This window comes from Papaver somniferum, chromosome 5 (genome assembly GCF_003573695.1).
Source record: "Papaver somniferum cultivar HN1 chromosome 5, ASM357369v1, whole genome shotgun sequence".
Classification (NCBI taxonomy): domain Eukaryota; kingdom Viridiplantae; phylum Streptophyta; class Magnoliopsida; order Ranunculales; family Papaveraceae; genus Papaver; species Papaver somniferum.
Window position 1 is genome coordinate 11,935,881 of NC_039362.1, and position 18,120 is coordinate 11,954,000.

An 18,120-nucleotide genomic window follows, 5' to 3' on the forward strand; every position below is an offset into this window, starting at 1 on the left:
ACCAAGTATGAATACCATTATGCGAACGTTTCTACCTGATTTAGGTCAGGGACGACAATATGCATACCGGTCTGCAAACTGTCGGACAAGACCAAAGTTCGGAACTTAAGTTTAAGTACCCGTTTGCAAACTAAGTTGGTTTATGTTCTAAAATCGGTTAAGTATGGTTTCATACTCATGAAAAAATACATATATAAATTAAGGAATGAAATCTTTGCAAACAGTGGCTTAATTGAGTCAATCCGATTTTGTTTCAATTGTGTCTTGTATACTTCTATGAGGATATAAATAATTGAACAACTCTATGAGTAACACAATTAGATTCATTTGATTATCATTTGATATAGAAGTGTTATATGAATGTGGTTAAAATAAAAGTGTTCATATGCTAACTTCGGTTAACTATTGTTGAGCCAACTCAATATACACGTTTAGGTACGGTTACCCATATCTAAATGAAAGTATATTTCATTTGTGTGTAACAAGCTAAGACCATCTAATGGTAGAGATATATTTCTTTGGATTTTAAGAAAACTTAACTTGAATCTTAAATCAGGATTTCATCTAACGGTGAATATTGATTGCTTCATTTCAAAGCTATCAAACCCTGATTTGAAGACTATATAAGGGAGAACTCTAGCAACTAGGAAACCTAATACCCACACCTCATGTGTGATACTAGTTGCGTACTAGAGTCGATTCTCCTTTAACTTAAGTTTTTACTAAAACCGTTATAGGTTAACGACTTAAAGACTTCAATGGGATTCTGAAGCCAGACCCAACTATTTTCCTTGTAGTTGTGTGTTCTGATCTTACTTGTTCTATCGTATTGAGTACTATCTTCTCTAAGATTGGCTCGAGATTTATCTCTGATAGGTAAGATATAAAAAGTAATCACAAAGCTCTTCCTCTCATTCTTTGTGATTCCACAATAACTTGTTCTACTACCATATAGTTAAGTTATTGTGAGGTGATTGATATTTCTAGGCTGTTCTTCGGGAATATAAAACCGGACTATAAATTGGTTCATGTTCACCTTGACTTATCAAAAGTAAGAAGAAAAAAACTTTGTAGGTATTTCTGTGGGAGACAAATTTATCTATCAGAATAGACTTTTCTGTGGGAGGCAGATTTGTTTATCAAGTCTTCGACTTTGGGTCGTAGAAAATCTTAGTTGTGGGTGAGATCGGCTAAGGGAATCAAGTGCGTAGAGTCCTGCTGGGATTCAGAGGCGTAAGGAACGCAAATGTACCTTAATCGGTGTGAGACTTGGTTAGAGCTCAACTACATTCCAGTCCGAAGTTAACTTGTAGTAGGCTAGTGTCTGTAGCGAGTTAATATAGTGTGGTGTTCAAATCTGGACTAGGTCCTAGGTTTTTTCTGCATTTGCGGTTTCCTCGTTAACAAAACTTCTGGTGTCCGTGTTATTTCTTTTCCGCATTATATTTGTTTATATAATTGAAATATCACAGGCTGTGCGTAGTTCAATCAATTGGTAAATCCGACCTTTGGTTGTTGATTGAAATTGATTGACACTTGAACATTGGTTTTTGATATCGTTCAAGTTATTTCTCATATCAATCAGGCTCACCAATTTTTATATGTTCGATTGCAGATTGTATTGAGAAATTGAGATATAACTCTTGGATATATTTCCTTGATTAAGTCTGACTGTCTAATTTATTCTCACGGTTTTTCAAAACCAGCCAGGTTGTACTACCAAGATTCTATTCTTTACTCGGCACAAGACATTCAACAGGGTGATACCATCGGTCCCATTTTATTTTCCTTAGCTCTCCGCACGCTTGTTAAGAAGATTGCAACTAATTGTACCTTAGACCTCCATGCTTGGTACCTAGACGATAGTACCATTGTAGGTGATACCATGGAGGTTTCTATGACTTTAAAAATTATACAAGAGGAGGGACCTAGCTATGGTTTACAACTGAACGTCTCAAAGACGGAAATAATTTGGCCTTCCTATGACCCAAGAAGAGATGTTGATAATGTTTTCCATGCAAATATTGGTAAGCCAGTGGGTGGTATTAAACTCCTTGGTGGTTCGGTCAGTTTAGATATGGATTACTTCAACAATATTGTGTTGGAAACGGTGGACAAAACCATACATCTCATGAAAAAAATTCAGGATCTGCAGGACCCCCAAAGTGAATTATTGCTTATGCGTAGCTGCATCGGGGTCTCTAGGTTTTACTTCGCCCTTCGTACCACATGTCCCAAGGCACTTGAGATTTTTGTGACTCAGTTTAATAAACACCTTATGCAGTATTTACGTCGTCTAGTAGTTGGTGATGGTGTTGGCTTTGGTTTGGTTCAACAACGACTGGCCACCCTCCATATAAAAGATGGTGGACTTGGTATACTTACCATGGAAGATATTGTTATGTATTGTTATCTAGCATCTCATGCTCAAACTCAACACTTGCAGAACTCGATCTTGAAGTTACCAGCGACAACGAATTCGTGTCATGGTTTTCAACACCCATTAAAGGTTTTTACTAAAGCTTGTGGTCTTTCTTTACCTGGTTTTAAGATCAATGATGCTTCCCCCTATCATATGAAGTCTCTGGTAGTTATTTATTTTTGTATTGTCAAGGAAAATATACCCATCAGTCATTCTTTATCTGTGTGTGAGTCCACCCTGTGGTAATGCAATAGAACATACCATGCAATGGATTTTCTTAAAGCGATTCATATACCTGGGCTTAATCAAGCAGTCAAACCCAAGCAGTTTAGCTCTATCTTGCAATATCGCTTGGGCATACCTTTCTTTGAGGAAGAAAGTTTGTGTTCCTGTTGCGGCAGGCCTATGGATGTCTTTGGTAACCATGATATTCATTATGCTAGTCAGGTGGGGCTCAAATTTTGACATGATCTGGTTAAAGACATCTTAGCGGACATGTGTTAAAGTGCAGGTGTCGCAGCTGGAAAGGAAGTTTATTTGGTTTTTCTTTCTAGCGGTGAAAATGACCTTGGGCCAGCAGATATTTTGGTTCATATTTGGGAGGATGGTAAGGATTTTTGTATGGGTATTACAGGTGTCTCTCCATTCACAAATGTTAGGAATCGTAACTTTACACCGGGCGATGTTATCATTCGCAAGAACAATAAACACTTAGATAAATGCTCTTCACACGGGTATGGGTTTGGTGTATTGGCCTTTTCTACTTTAGGTGAGCTCGGAACGGAAACAATTTCCTTTATGGAGAGATTGAGGAATTGCGTGGCAAGGTATGATACTAATTTTAAGATATGAAGCTCTCTCTTTCATAGGTTATGGATTGTTATTCAAAAAGGTGTTGGGGCCCAGCTTGTTGCTAAGTTTCCCACCATCTCTTGTAACCTCAATCTTTCTTCTCATTAAAATACCCTTGGGGTTCCCTTATTTTGTAATAATAATAACAATAATAGGATTTTCAGTTGTTTCTCGAGTATCGATTTACTGTGCTGAGACTTCTCTTAGAGATATTTTAAGTGCAACCCAAATTTTGGCACTACCCAAATATAACTGATTAGACTATGGTGCATGGTATTAGGATATGTGGTGTCCCTAGTGATATATAAATGACCGCCTATGATCAATAATCTAATTCAAAATTATATTTACTCTCTAATGTTGAGCAGAATTATCAATTATATCTTTGGGGTCATTTTGCTCAGAAATTTGCAAACAAATCACTCTATAAGGTCAATTCCTATGGAGCAAAAATTCATCCATATATTTGTGATGATCCACATTTTATAAATAAAAAATACTATCGCGGGTAATATTTAGGTCCACATCTCTCTGAAGTCCAGATGATACTTGAAGGGTTGGCTATGGAATAGTCCATGTCATCCGGACATTTAGTATCCGAATGACTTTTTTTAAGAAAAAATTCTCTTATCCGGTTACTTAATGACCGACTGCGACTAATATTCTTTTTTCTGTCCGGTCACTTCACTTCGTGACCGGGTTGAGAGTTTTAATATTTTTTTTGAATGGTGTAAATAAGGACAAATTCCTAGAGAATAGCTACTGTTTGTTTGAGTTAGCAACAAACAGAAAGCGTTGCAAATTTTAAGTTTTGAGATTAAATAGAACTTCACCTCATCTGGTCATCCAAGAGGGGGAAGATTATATATATTTTCTTTAAATGCGGACCATGAGGGACAGGATGGACTATCATGTTTTGTTTTTCTCCATAATGCGTTTTGAGTCCACTAGTTAGTGAGAGTCCACATATATATGGATACTCTTCAAGTTAAGGATGTTTTTACTTCCATATCATGGGAATTTTCCTAAATGGGTACGAAATTCTGTTTTGAAAAATTCTTTCAATTAGCCTTTTTTAGTAGAAATGTTAAGAACCTATTTGGAAATTAGAAGCAGAAATGCTCCTACTTAGTCAGAACCAAAATTTTAACTTCATAAAAAGTTTAACTTTTTTATTTCTAAAGTTATTATGAAATTGTGTAACCAAGCTAACTTTTGACTTTTATGTTTCTAGAAAAGCAATTTTTGAAGTGGTATTCAACGGCCTATGAGAGTTCAATGGGATGGTAGAGGTCCATGAAATAGAGAGAAGTCGAGGTTACTTAGCAAATTGGAAAATAAATTTCTATGTACAATTTTTTTAATGTAACGATGGATTAGCCTTTTTTTCTCTCCTTTTTAATTTTATTACAATTGAATTGTATACAGTCTGCTTGGATACTAGAAATAGAAGTTCTTTTACTTTATCAGATGTAGAAGTCAAAAATAAAAGTAGAAAACAAAATGTTTTTGCTTCACAAAAAAAAGTTGATAATAACCTTTTTGCTTTTTAGAAGTCATTCGGAAATTATGTATCCAGACTAAATTTTTAATTTTCAGAAGTCAAAAAAACAAATTTTGTATACAAACATGTTACTAATAATTTTTTATCTTCACCTATTATCAGCTTGGTAATGAACTTCAACCGAGTCGATAAGAATATATATATATATATATATATACATTTTCAAAGTGCCTCCCCAAAAAGCAACGCCAAAATTGTCTCTCTCCCAAATTTTACCAATGGTCTACTTTGTAGATTTTTGTTATTTTTCGTCCAGCTTCTCTCGTCCATCGCAAACCTGAAACCACAAACGCCCAAGTGATGATGAACACATGAAGTAGATCAAAAGCCGAGTTTAGTGTTCACTTGGTCTGTAATATGATTAAAAAATAAATATATAATCATGGGCCCCACCGAAACCATATGCGCCCTCAGCTAAGGCACATTTGTTAGATACACGCACTATCTTAGTCATCTAGCACCAACAGATGTCATGTCATCTAAAACACATCAAAAGAAGCAAATACAAGCTGAAATTCGATTCATAAATCTGAAGAAATGATCAAAAAGAAACACAAAGCAGCCGTTATTTGGAGTGGTAACTGGGGTAGTGTTGCTGCAAAACTTGTTGCTTCTAAGAGCAACTGCAGTGGTGCGATCAAAACCAAAGATCAAAGATCAAAAAAAAGACCAAATTTTGGGTTTAGTCCGTGTTGTGACGCAACGGTACATGATTAAAATTTCGTCAGGCGGACTTTAAAAGTCCGCCCCATTTTTTTTTCATAAAATTTCATCAGGCGGACTTTAAAAGTCCGCCTCATTTTTTGTAACTTTCATCAGGCGGACTTTAAAAGTCCGCCCCATTAAAATTTCATCAGGCGGACTTTAAAAGTCCGCCCCATTTTTGGTAACTTTCATCGGGCGTAATTTAAAAGTCCGCCTCATTCTTTTTCTTTTTTATTTAATTTGAATTTTCATCGGGCGTAATTTAAATCTCCGCCCGTTAACAAGCGTACTTTAAATTTACGCCCAGCAACAAGCGTACTTTAAATTTACGCCCGACTATATTAGAATTTGGGATTTGGTCGCGACCATATTTGGTCTGGAATTTGATCTTTGGTTGGGATTTGATCTTTACTCCGTCCCACTATATTACGATCTCATCCCAAATTTTTGGTTATACTCGCCCACTGTGGATGCTCTAATACCTTAAATCTCGATTCTTTCCATGGTTAACTGATTAATTTTTTCTCTTTGATTTCTTGTGAACAAGTTATTAAAAACATTTCAAAATATATACTTACTTGTGTTGCAGATGAAGTTAGGATGTGGGTGTTCGAAGAAACCTTGCCCAACGGTGAGAAACTCACAGACATCATCAACATAACCAATGTAAATAATCTCATCATCTTTCTTTTCGGATGATTAAATTTTCTCCATATTCAAATGATCTCAATTTAAGGTAGGTGGTATGTTTGTTTTTTTGTGGGCGTCTAGATCTGTCTTGGCATGAGTCGAGATGTTTGAATTATAGTTTGAGTCAGATGTGACCCGACTAAGACCTAGCCCCTACTGAACCATTTGAGTCGGGGAATAAAATTCCCCTGATTTATGGGACCAAGCTACTAGCTCACATATTTTTGAGTCGGATCTAAAAAGAAAAATATGATGTTATTTTTTTTTAATATAACAGGAAAATATGATGTCACAATGTGGTTGCAGACCCAGACTTGGAACATGCAGGTATATGACAAAAGTTAATGATGAGAGAATTGGAAGCAATGCAAATTTTGATTTTGTTATCATGGTTATGTTGTTGTAGTGGAGGATGCAAACATGTTGGTATTTGTTACACCACATCAATTCATAGAGGGCATATGTAAGAGACTTGTTGGAAAGATTAAAGGAGATGTCGAAGCAATTTCCCTTATTAAGGGCATGGAAGTGAAAACGGGAGGACCATGTATGATCTCTAGTCTTATCAATAAACAACTGGGTGTTAATTGTTGTGTTCTCATGGGTGCTAACATTGGAGATGAGTTAATATTGCAAAATGGACTTTATCTTCTTCGTTGGGTTGGGTGCCAACATTTAGTTTTGTTTGTGCAGATTGCTATGGAGAAATTCAGTGAAGAAACAATTGGATACAGAGAAGATAAAGAGGTTGCACAAAGATGGGTTCAAATTTTCGGGACTCCTTATTTTCGAGTATCAGCTGTGAGTTTTCCAAATTCATTTACTATCTAGTCCACCCAAATTGTTTAAGCAGAATGCATCAAGCAAAAGAAAGTTTAATGCCGACTCAGTGTCCAATTTGAATGTATGTAAATAACAGGTATAGAAGGTGTGGAACTATGTGGGACATTGAAAAATGTTGTGGCCATTGCAGCAGGTTTTGTCGACGGCTTGGAGATGGGAAATAACGCTAAGGTATAATGCTTATGTTGAGTTGCAAATCAGTACTGTTTATACCACTCACAAACACATCTAATCCAACATATGAATTTACCAGGTAGCAATAATGAGAATTAGTTTTAATGAGATGAAAGCATTCTCAAAATTGATGTTCCCATCTGTATGCGACAACACATTTCTGGAGAGTTGCGGGATAGCTGATCTCATCATTACATGCTGTATGGAAGCAAATATACATATATTTATCCGTTTGCTTATTTCTTATTCATTCCCAAGACACACACCATTAGAATTCTAAGATATTTTTTTTGCGTGTGCGCCAGTGGGAGGTAGTAACAGGAAAGTGGCAGATGCTTTTGCAAGGAGTGGTGGAAAGAGGTTATCATATTTCTTAAGAGATTCAATACGAAATGTAAGTTTTTCATTCACTGAACTTTGTTTAATTATGTTTTAGGTATTTCCACGAGCTCGAAACAGAGCTGTTGCAAGGGCAGAAGCTACAGGTACATATAGTAAACCCCAAAGAGTTTTTTCAATTTTGATATCATCATGACTTCCACCGAACTCAAAAGCTGCATGCTGCATTAAGTTCTTGATTATATTTCTGACAATAAGTTCTTGATGTTTTCGCTTTCCACAACTAATCCATGACCTGGCCTGACCGAGAAAAGTAACAACATAGTCTGATCAAACTGGACGTCACGTTGTGTGTTTACTTTTGAAGGGAGTAAAAACAACAGGAGAAGTCTATGAGGTTTTGTGCCAACGTGGATGGCAACAGTCTTTCCCGCTATTCCAGACAGTTCATGTGATCTGCACTGGTCATCTTCCTCCTTCAGCAATAACTCAACAGAGACTAGATGAAAATTGACCATATTGGCAAAGATTGTGTTTCAATGTTCATATGAAATAAGAAATGGAAAGCATAAAAGGCCATGATACAATCTCCGATCGAAATGCTATGGGTAGTTGGTAATGTGCCTATAAATGCTTCAAGATTGAGGTATCTCAAAATTTTACGCAAATATGGCAACAGAGAAAAGATCGTCAACAACAAATTTTGCACCACAAATGGAATCGTGTTAACTCTGATTGTGCGTTCTTGTGAAACGTATTGATGAATGAAACTATCAAGTACTTTTAACTCAAATATAGATGCGGGACAGTAACAGCTACCTGGTCCCACTTTTATTTTACTAATTTGGACTCACAATTAATCAGCATCGTGGAACTGATAGTACGTATTTCAACAGTATTCCTAATTGAGTTATCCAATGTATATAGACGACAGGCTAAAGTGGTTCAGCTGAACTATCAAAAAAAGTGGACGAGTTCCTTTTAACAAGTAATATTACTAGTTCCTATCTTACCACACTTAAACCAGAACTGAACTCTCCCATTTAGATATTTTCTGCCAAAATTTATACTGCTCTCCAGTTAACTCAAACTTGTCATTATAAAAAGTGGATCGAAAGTCAATTTTTAACACTGGGATGCATGTGCTGAAGTGATTGGTACCGGGTGGGACTGAGCACCTAATGCATATATTTATCATCTGTAATTGTGAAGACATCAACTTGAGAAACTACGAAATCCATACCTCAAGATCAGGGCACCGATAGAAAAGTGGATCAAGTGCATCAACAACCATGACAAGCTTGGAAGAACGATATGTGATGGATTATAATTGCAGAATGCAATGAAATGTACTAAAGCGCTAAACATCCTGGATGCAAACTATAAGATACTACTGACAAGTCTGTCAACCAACATCAGTATAACACTCTGGTATATATCAGACCAACTCATGCTTGAATTACATCTTTTGTGGGTTTAAACGTATCTGATGTTCCACTAACTAATAGTTGTATACAGAATCACCCAATTATGCCATATTTCAAAGAAAAACAAAATCTAAAGCTTACTGAAAATACAAGCTTCCATCAGTCACCAATGAGGTAAGTCTGGAACCAACATCTCATAGCATATTGCTTAGGCTAAGATCCACATTGTACCAGAAGAAGTTTGTCATCAGTATTATTATCCTTTGCACCAACAGTTTGTCACACTTAACTGGATCAACGACCTACGAAGCAAATTGGATACCACCAGGAAGATTAAAAACCTAGACAATATGGATGCAAATTCTCTTGTAGTAGCAGCAGCAGTGACACCAAAAAGAGTAATACAACAAATATATACTCTTTATGCCAGTTGATGGAAGAATGGTTGCTGATGCAATTTCATGATGGCATTCCCCGTGTATATATATTTTCAGTCTTCCTTTTTGTCCCTTTTTCAATTCTGCATCTTAAGAATTGTACAATGTCATTCATAATGTATATAAGCTTTCGCCATGCACCACAGATGATAAATTATAAATGTGGTGATGAAATTAAACCAAAAAATATCTGTATCCTAACACTCTGGCATTACATAGTGTGGATGAAAATCTCAACCTAAGTTATACAAGTTTGTGTTAGCAGACTTGACAATGAAGTTTCCAAAAACAAATCAAGCCAATGTGATCAATCATTACCAACTTGGCTCATTCTTGTTCCTGAGCTACAGAAAGGTAGAAATTATAATAGAAAATAACAAAAAGCTCAGTCGGCTACATATCTTCATTAAGAGCTAAATGATAAAAACAGCATGAATCTCAGTATCACCAATTCCATCGTCAGCAGCCTCTTAGCCTCTTAACTGGATTATTAGCCTCTTAACTGGCTTCTTCTCTCCTCTTCTCGACGATATGGTCAAGCTGGTCAACTCTAAGTCAACCATAGTCAACCCTTGTTTTTGATCACTTTCTTGATTCGATCAGATCTTTTTCTTGCAACCCATGGTTTTAATCTTCTGGATTTACCCTTTGTTGATTGATTTTTGGTCCAATTCTGATGTTTTTTATCTGTCTCTTCTTTTTTATTTTACCCTAATTTTCAATTTTCCATTTTCCTCTTTATATTTGTCAATCTCCGGTTCTAATTGGTTTGTCTTCCTTTTAATGGCAGCTTAATCTCCTCCCTGCTTGTTTCCACGCATTGATGTTGCAGTTATGTCCCATCACATCTTGAGGTATAATCATAGTTGGCGTTTCCAAGTTGGCATATTCAAAGTTGGCTTCTTATTGCAGTGGTGCTTCTGATTTTCAGACTTATCGGTTTCACTCAATCTTATCCAACCTGGGTTATTATAATGGTTCTCCTGCTTCACTATTAAGGAAAAAGTGTTCTTGTTGTTATCTTTTCTTGGTCAGGAGCTTGGTGTCTACAAAAAATGTATTTGACACTTCCTACAGATTTTCATCCATACTTATCTACCATGCTTATCTATCTAAGAAGTTAACACATCCTAAAAATTTTCCTTATAAATACTACCTCAAACAATTTCAGTTTCTTTATATCCTTCTCTGTTATTACATCATCTTACTTTTCTTCACCCTTATGGCTAGAGCATCGATGAATAACATTTCTGAACACCTGCAGGGAGTTTCATTCAGTGAAGAACCTATTAGAAGAAGGGTTGTTATGCACTCGAATACTGTAATCCTAAATGGAATTCGAGATTGGAGGTATTGTCTTGCTGGTAAACTTTATGCCCCTGGTGTCATGATATGGCAAGATGCTGAACGAGCTGCCAGATTCATTTGGCCTCATCTGAGGAGGCACAATCAATGGTTGGTTCAGGTGCGTAGTTTGGAACCTAATGTTTTTGTTATAAAATTCCAAGTTAGTGATGATAAAGAAGCTATTTTATTTGGTGGGGCTTGGAATTTTGATGGTTATTTGATAGTCTTAAAAGATTGGAATTTAACAATGGACTATCATCTCTTAGATTTCTCGGTTTCTCCTTACTGGCTAGAATATAAATACCTCTTACCTGAATTCACTTATGCTGATATTTTGCGAATGCTTGGTAATATCGTTGGAGAAGTTAGACTGGTTGAGCCTGATGGTGTTAGTCCTCCTACTTCCTCAAAATATAGAGCTTTAATTCTCATTAACGTCAACGCTCCTCTCATAACTTGTATTACTGCCGCTAATGCTGCTGGTGTCACTAGGTGGATTGGTTTCTTTTATGAAAAACAACCTTACAGACTTTTCCCTGAGTGTAAGGTACCTAATCATGAAGAAAATGAATGTGCTGATATGACTAATCGAAGACGTGAAATGGAAGAGACTGTAAGAGGATTTGGTTTTGTTGAGCCGGTTTTAACAAAATCCTCAGCAAGAAGCTCAACTCTTTTTACAACATGGTACTCAACGGAGAAACAGACTGCGTCAACCAATTGCTCTAGAACAACCGAGGCCTTTTGATGGAATGCGCCTATCCATCTTCTCGGCTACTGACTCTGATGCTGCAACTTCATCATCATATCATGATCAGTCTCATCTTTCTGCTTCTGTAAGGCCATATTCTACTCTGACAAGTGATGGTGCTAGTACGAGTGGTACGAAGAAGCGATATCGTCAACCCCCAACCTTGGTTATAACTCCTGAGAATCAACTTGAGGATGCTGAGTTTGATAGAGATATTATTATTGTTGGAGAAACATCTTCTGTTCAAGAAGATACTGCTAACATTGAAGAGAATAATGTTTGGGACATTGCTGCAGCACATGCCCTTAATGCACAGAACAAATTTGATGCATGGCAACATGTGTTTTTCTCAACTCGTTTTTCTCTATTCAGTTTTCACTCTTTCTTTAATCTGTGTTGTTTTTTCCCTATCTTTTTATCTATCTTTTTCATTATTTACAACATGAAAATTCTGTCTTGGAACTGTCAAGGAATAGGAAACCCTCATACTAGAGACTATCTTAGTTTCTGTTTGACCAATAATGATCCAGATATTTTTTTCTTGTGCGAAACCAAAGCTCGGCACAATAATATGCGTATATATCTTTCTAGAACTAAATACCCTAATTATTGGTTTGATCCTTCTTTGGGCCTTTCTGGTGGTATTGCTCTTGCCTGGAAACAAGGAATTGATGTTGAAATAATGCACACTACCTCTGACACAATACATGCTATTGTACACACTCATGACAATAACTTGGATTTTTTGGTCACCTTTATGTATGGAGTGCGTGATGTTGTAGGCAATAACAATCAGTGGAAATATTTGCTTGAGATGTATTCTTCTGCTGATCTCCCGTGGGTTTTGTTAGGCGACTTGAACTTCACTATGAATGACTCTGAAACCCATAGTATTAATGCATCTCATCCTCATCATGCTAGACATGTTAGGAATTTTATTCAGCAAATGGGTCTCATTGATTTGGGTTATTCAGGAGCTGACACTACTTGGTCGAATCATAGAGATGGAGATGCTCATGTCTCGGTTAGATTAGATAGAGCCTTAGTGAACTGTTGTTGGATTAATAATTATACTAATGGTCATCTGCAACATTTAGTTCCCATTGCTTCAGATAATGGCCTCTTGTAAAGACACTATCAATCAAAGTTGGCGAAAACAATTTAATGGCTCTCCTTCTTTTCAGTTATCAAGTAAGTTAAAATTCACTAGATTTCAGTTGCAAATGTGGAAAAAATTATCTTTTGGGAATATTGAGTGCAATCTTCATAATATTCAGAATCAACTGCAGCGTTGTTTTGATGATAATTTGCCAGCTTTTCATCCTTTGATTCGACAGTTAAGTTCTTCTCTTCAACAGTGGCTAATAATCCAGAAAGAATTCTTCATACAAAAGGCAGGTGACAAGTTTCTTGATGCAGATAGGAATTCTTCATATTTTCACTCAATGGCTAATTTCAATAAAAAGAGATCCAACATTCAGGCTATTCAAGGGCCATTGGGTATTTGGTATGATGATCGGAGTAACATTGAGTCTATTTTTCTTAATCATTTTGTGAATATTTCATCTACTTCTAAGCCGCAGATTAATCAAGATATTTTGCAGTTGTTTACTCCTTGTATCACAGAAGACCAAAACTTTCAGCTTATCCGAGTTCCTGATGCTCAAGAAATTAAGGATGTTGTCTTTCAGATTAGACCTTGGGATTCTCCAGGTAATGACGGATTCCAAGCAGCTTTCTATCAGCAATGCTGGGAGACGGTTGGTTCTGAGGTAATCTCCATGGTTCAGTACTTTTTTACCTTCAAGCATATGCTTAAGGCTATAAATCATACTTATCAAGTTCTGATACCCAAAACTCATAACCCTCACACACCAGTTGACTACAGACCAATTAGTTTGTGCAATGTTAGTTACAAAATCATCTCAAAAATTTTGGCGAACCGTCTTAAACCTTTTTTGCCTGTCATTATTTCTCCTAATCAAATTGCCTTTGTTACAGGCAGACATATCCATGATAATGTTATTATAGCACAGGAGATTCTGCATAGTATGAAATTTAAGAAGATAAATTAGGCTTTGGTAGGTTTAAAGTTGGATATGTCGAAAGCATTCGACAGGGTTGAATGGTCTTTTTTATTATCAATTTTTCGCCAAATGGGTTTTCATGAAGATTGGATTTCTTTGATTGATCAGTGCATATCCACAACAAATATTTCTATACTTATCAATGGTACTCCTAGTTCTTCTTTTTGTCCAACCCGCGGCCTTCGCCAAGGAGACCCTTTGTCTCCTTATTTATTTTTGTTCATCATGGAATCATTTTCTAGACTTTTACAGCATAATGTTGCTTCTGGTCTTCTCAATGGTATTAAAATTAACCATCATTGTCCTCCTATCAATCATCTGTTTTTTGCAGATGATTGTTTGTTATTCTTTCAAGCTAATTCTGCTCAAATGAATCATCTTAAACATCTGATTCTTTCCTTTGGACAAGCCTCAGGACAGGTTATTAACATGCAGAAGTCAACTTTGTTTTTTGGTAAGCACACTTCGATTGCCCACAAGTCTAGTATTTCTAGCATTCTTAATATGAAAGTTATGGGTTTGGGTGAAAAATATTTGGGCATTCCTCTTTTGATGCATAGATCAAGACAAAAAAATTGTAAAGGTATTCTTGATAGCATAACTAACCGGTTACAGGGCTGGCATAGTAAAATGATTAACCAAGCAGGGAGAACAACTCAAGTGAATGCAGTGCTGAGTACAATGGGTATGTTTCAAATGCAGATCCTTAAACTGCCAGAAACAACAATTCATCACATGGACAACATCCAAAGGCGTTACTGGTGGAATAATTTTACCAACGATCATCCACGACATCTTATTGGATGGAAAAAGGTATGTGTACCTAAAAGATTTGGAGGTCTAGGTCTTAAAAATTTAACCAATTACAATTCAGCTCTTCTTGCGAAATTGGCCTGGCAATTATTACATAATCAAGATGCTATGTGGGAAAAATTGGTGAAAGGAAAATACTTTCCTCATAATGATATGCAATTCTTCCCTACGTCGGAAACTAACAATTCAAGTTGGGTATGGCATAGTATATGTGTTGGGCTTTAAATTGTTCTTAGAAATGCAAAATGGCAAGTAGGTAATGGTACTCGCATCAATATCTGGACTGCCAATTGGATTCCTTCCATGCAGAATGCAATTCAAGATTGGAGTGATCTGAATACAAGTAATATTCAATGGGTTTCGGAACTATTTGATCCTCTCACTCAGCAATGGAATATTCCGCTTCTTCTCCATTTATTTTCTGCAGACCAGGTGAATTCTAATCTCACTATTCCTTTACAATTAGATCAGGAAGATAAATTGGTCTGTCCTTTTACTAGTACTGGCATGTTTACAACTGCTTCAGCGTACAAGATGCTTTGTAAAAAGGAATTGCATATGGATATTTCAATGGGTTTATCTCAGCAATTTTGGTTGGCATTCTGGAAATTGAAAGTACTGTATAAGTTTCAAATTTTTATGTGGAAAGGATTACATGATGCTATACCCGTGAAAGCTCGCATTTTTTAGGCATCTGAATGCTGATGATCAAATATGTGTTCTGTGTAGTATGAATCAAACTGAAGATCTGGACCATTTGCTACTTCATTGCTCCTTCTCTCAAGCTATATGGAAGAATTTTTTCCCTAATCAGTTTGTTTCCATTGTACAGCATCACTCGGTTCTCTCCTGGATTCAGACTTGGCAGCTTAAGGGTTCGAATATAAATATCAAACACACACCTCTAGTTGTGCACTTAGCTCTCTGTATAATGCACTTCATTTGGAAACATAGATGTAGGGCTGTTTTCAGCAATATAACACCCAATAATCGAACTGTCATACATCAGATAAACTCTTACAGGGTACAACATCAGTTAGACACCGCATTTGTTGCTCATAATCATTACCATTTACAGAACTACATCTTACATTTGCCTTGGGTTCCTCCTCCTATGCAGTTCCTAAAGATAAATATTGATGCTTCATATAATTCTGAATCTTTGTTAGCTGGTATTGGTATTATAACTAGAAATTCTGCAGGGGCCTTTGTCATGGGAAGAGGAACATTGAAAAGAGCTATAAATGTTGAGCAAGCTGAAGCCTGGGCTATGGTAGAAGCTATGCAAATAGCAGATTCAAATGGCTGGACTAATGTCATTTTTGAGACAGACAATTGGAGTATCAGTAACTTTTTACAACATCAAACTAATCTTTGTCAGTGGCAGTGTTTACCTCTTCTTAGAAATTGTGTTAATATGTGTAATAGCTACCCTATGTGGTCTTGTGAGTTTGTTTATAGGTCTTGTAATAAAGCTGCAGATGCTTTAGCAAAGGCAGCTCGAAAACAAAATTTATGTGAAAATTGGTGGAGTTATCCACATGACTTAGTAGTTCCTTACATAAAGCATGACGTAACTAATATGTTTATGTAATATTAAGTTTGCCTTTGTTTAAAAAAAAGTATCCATCTAGATTCCAGATATTAATAAATGTGCCCCTTCCTAAATGCCATGAGTTATCCATCTAGTTGAATCCTTCCTAAATTTAAAGATCTAAATCTCTAACAGCTGTACATCTATCAAAAACTGCAGGCTCATGCTGTCGCGTGCCGTAGCAAAAACTTATGTTAGCTTAAAGTGGACCGCTGCCACGCTAGAAAGTACTAATGTCTCAGATTACTGGCCACTGACAGACACTCCTAGAGTCGCCAATTCAACATTCCTCTTAAGGAAACCTCTGTCAAATGACCTTGTCAAAATGAATGTCAGTAAAAATCAGAGCTGCCAATTCGTTAAACAGCAGTTAATGGAGTTGAGGTGCACTCATGTAAGTTTACTAGCATCATGCCGTCCTTTTCCCAATTACGTAGTACTACTGGGACTAGCTAGAGTTGTTTGTTCCACATTTCAAGTGTTAGATTCTGTAGGTCATCAATCTAGTCGTGTTTTCGTGAAACCTCAGTTGATGCAATTCTTAAAAAATCTTAATTTTTGACCGTATGGACAAGAAAGTATTTCAATGATAGGACGAAATTGAAATGTAAAGCATAAAAAAGACAAAGATGATCCCAAAAGTCAGATAATGTGCCTGTAAATGCTTCAAAACTGAGCTATCTAATATTTCTATGCTAATACCGCAAGAGAGAGAAGATCTCGAAGTGCAAATTTAGCACCAGTGGCAGTCACGAATGGTAGTTAAGGACAGAATGGAGACGTATTATCAAAAAGAACTCTGCTTGTAGGTTCTGGTGAAATTTATAGATAAATGCATGCAAACTTAGGTGTAGCTTTTTGTTCAAACTACCATTTTTAGTGATAGGATACAACACTAACATAATGGGGTTGGTTGCAGTATCAGTCGAAATATATATATATATATATAATTAAACTATCAATTTGGGTACCCTAGCTAACATTGTATAACAAATAATGTATAGAAACAAGACACGAAAATACATTCCCTTGATACTACCAGAAAAGCCCTCACTTTCCACAATTATGTCAGCATTTACTTATTCAACTCCCATGCATAAACCAAACAACAAGGTGCAGAGTTAGCAAAGTAATATAGCTTAAAGATAAGAAAGTAAGAAAACACTCCCTTAAAGTTGGATTGATGGTATAAAGACATAATGACAGTAGCCTACATATATTACTCCCTAAGACAATGTCAGTAACATTTAGGTTCAAAATGAATCTGAACGAAGATTACCAGATTATAAGTAGGTACAGATTATTCGGTCGAAGGAATCGGTCCCGAGCCCGACTTCTTCGCAGCAACTATAGCTCTCTTCTTATGTTATCAATGAACTCCTTCACACCTTCTTTGATCTTAGCAGCAAGCTCAGTCCGGTACTCCTCTTTCACTTTGGCAAGTAGACGAGCCAACTCAGTAGTAGCAGCCTCAGCATTGGTGATCTTCGCATTCAGCTGGGCCTCATTGTTCTTCAGCTGAACAATCTCTTCCTCCAAGGACTTGACCCTCCCTTGCTCGGCTACACAGACAAGAACAACGACATGGTTAACGCAAATGCAAACAGCGACGAAACATGTGAGAAAACAAAGACATGCACAAAAACATGAAAGCACGGGCAAAACTAGTTTTAAAATTTCTTCGGATTTAGAAAGACTGATTTCAAGCGCGGACATCTTCAATACCAAATCTGTATATTGCTGTTCGTTAAACTCATTAGTGGGGCAATGTTGCTTATGTTTACCCCAAGCCGTTTTCTGTCGATCATGCGCTGTTTGAAGACCCGATAATTGGGCCCGAGTCCACTCCAAATCTCGCGACATTTGATCAAACCCGAGAAGTCTCTCCTCTAACTTTTGAACGGACCTCTCAGCATCATCCTTTGACTGAGATAAAAGCTTATGATCGGCATGAAGATCCCTGTTCTAAAGCCTCAAAGTATTGCATTGACTCTCTAGAGACTCGGCCAGCAATTTTCTATCACCAGCAACTCTTTGAAATCGGGATAACTCAGCTCGCAGATTATCTATTTCCT

General features: G+C 36.7%; 1 pseudogene; it reads left to right on the forward strand.

Moving 5' to 3' along the window:
* Positions 1–1,885: 1,885 nt before the first annotated feature.
* Positions 1,886–8,103, forward strand: LOC113278765 (annotated as a pseudogene).
* The last annotated feature ends 10,017 nt before the right edge of the window (positions 8,104–18,120 follow it).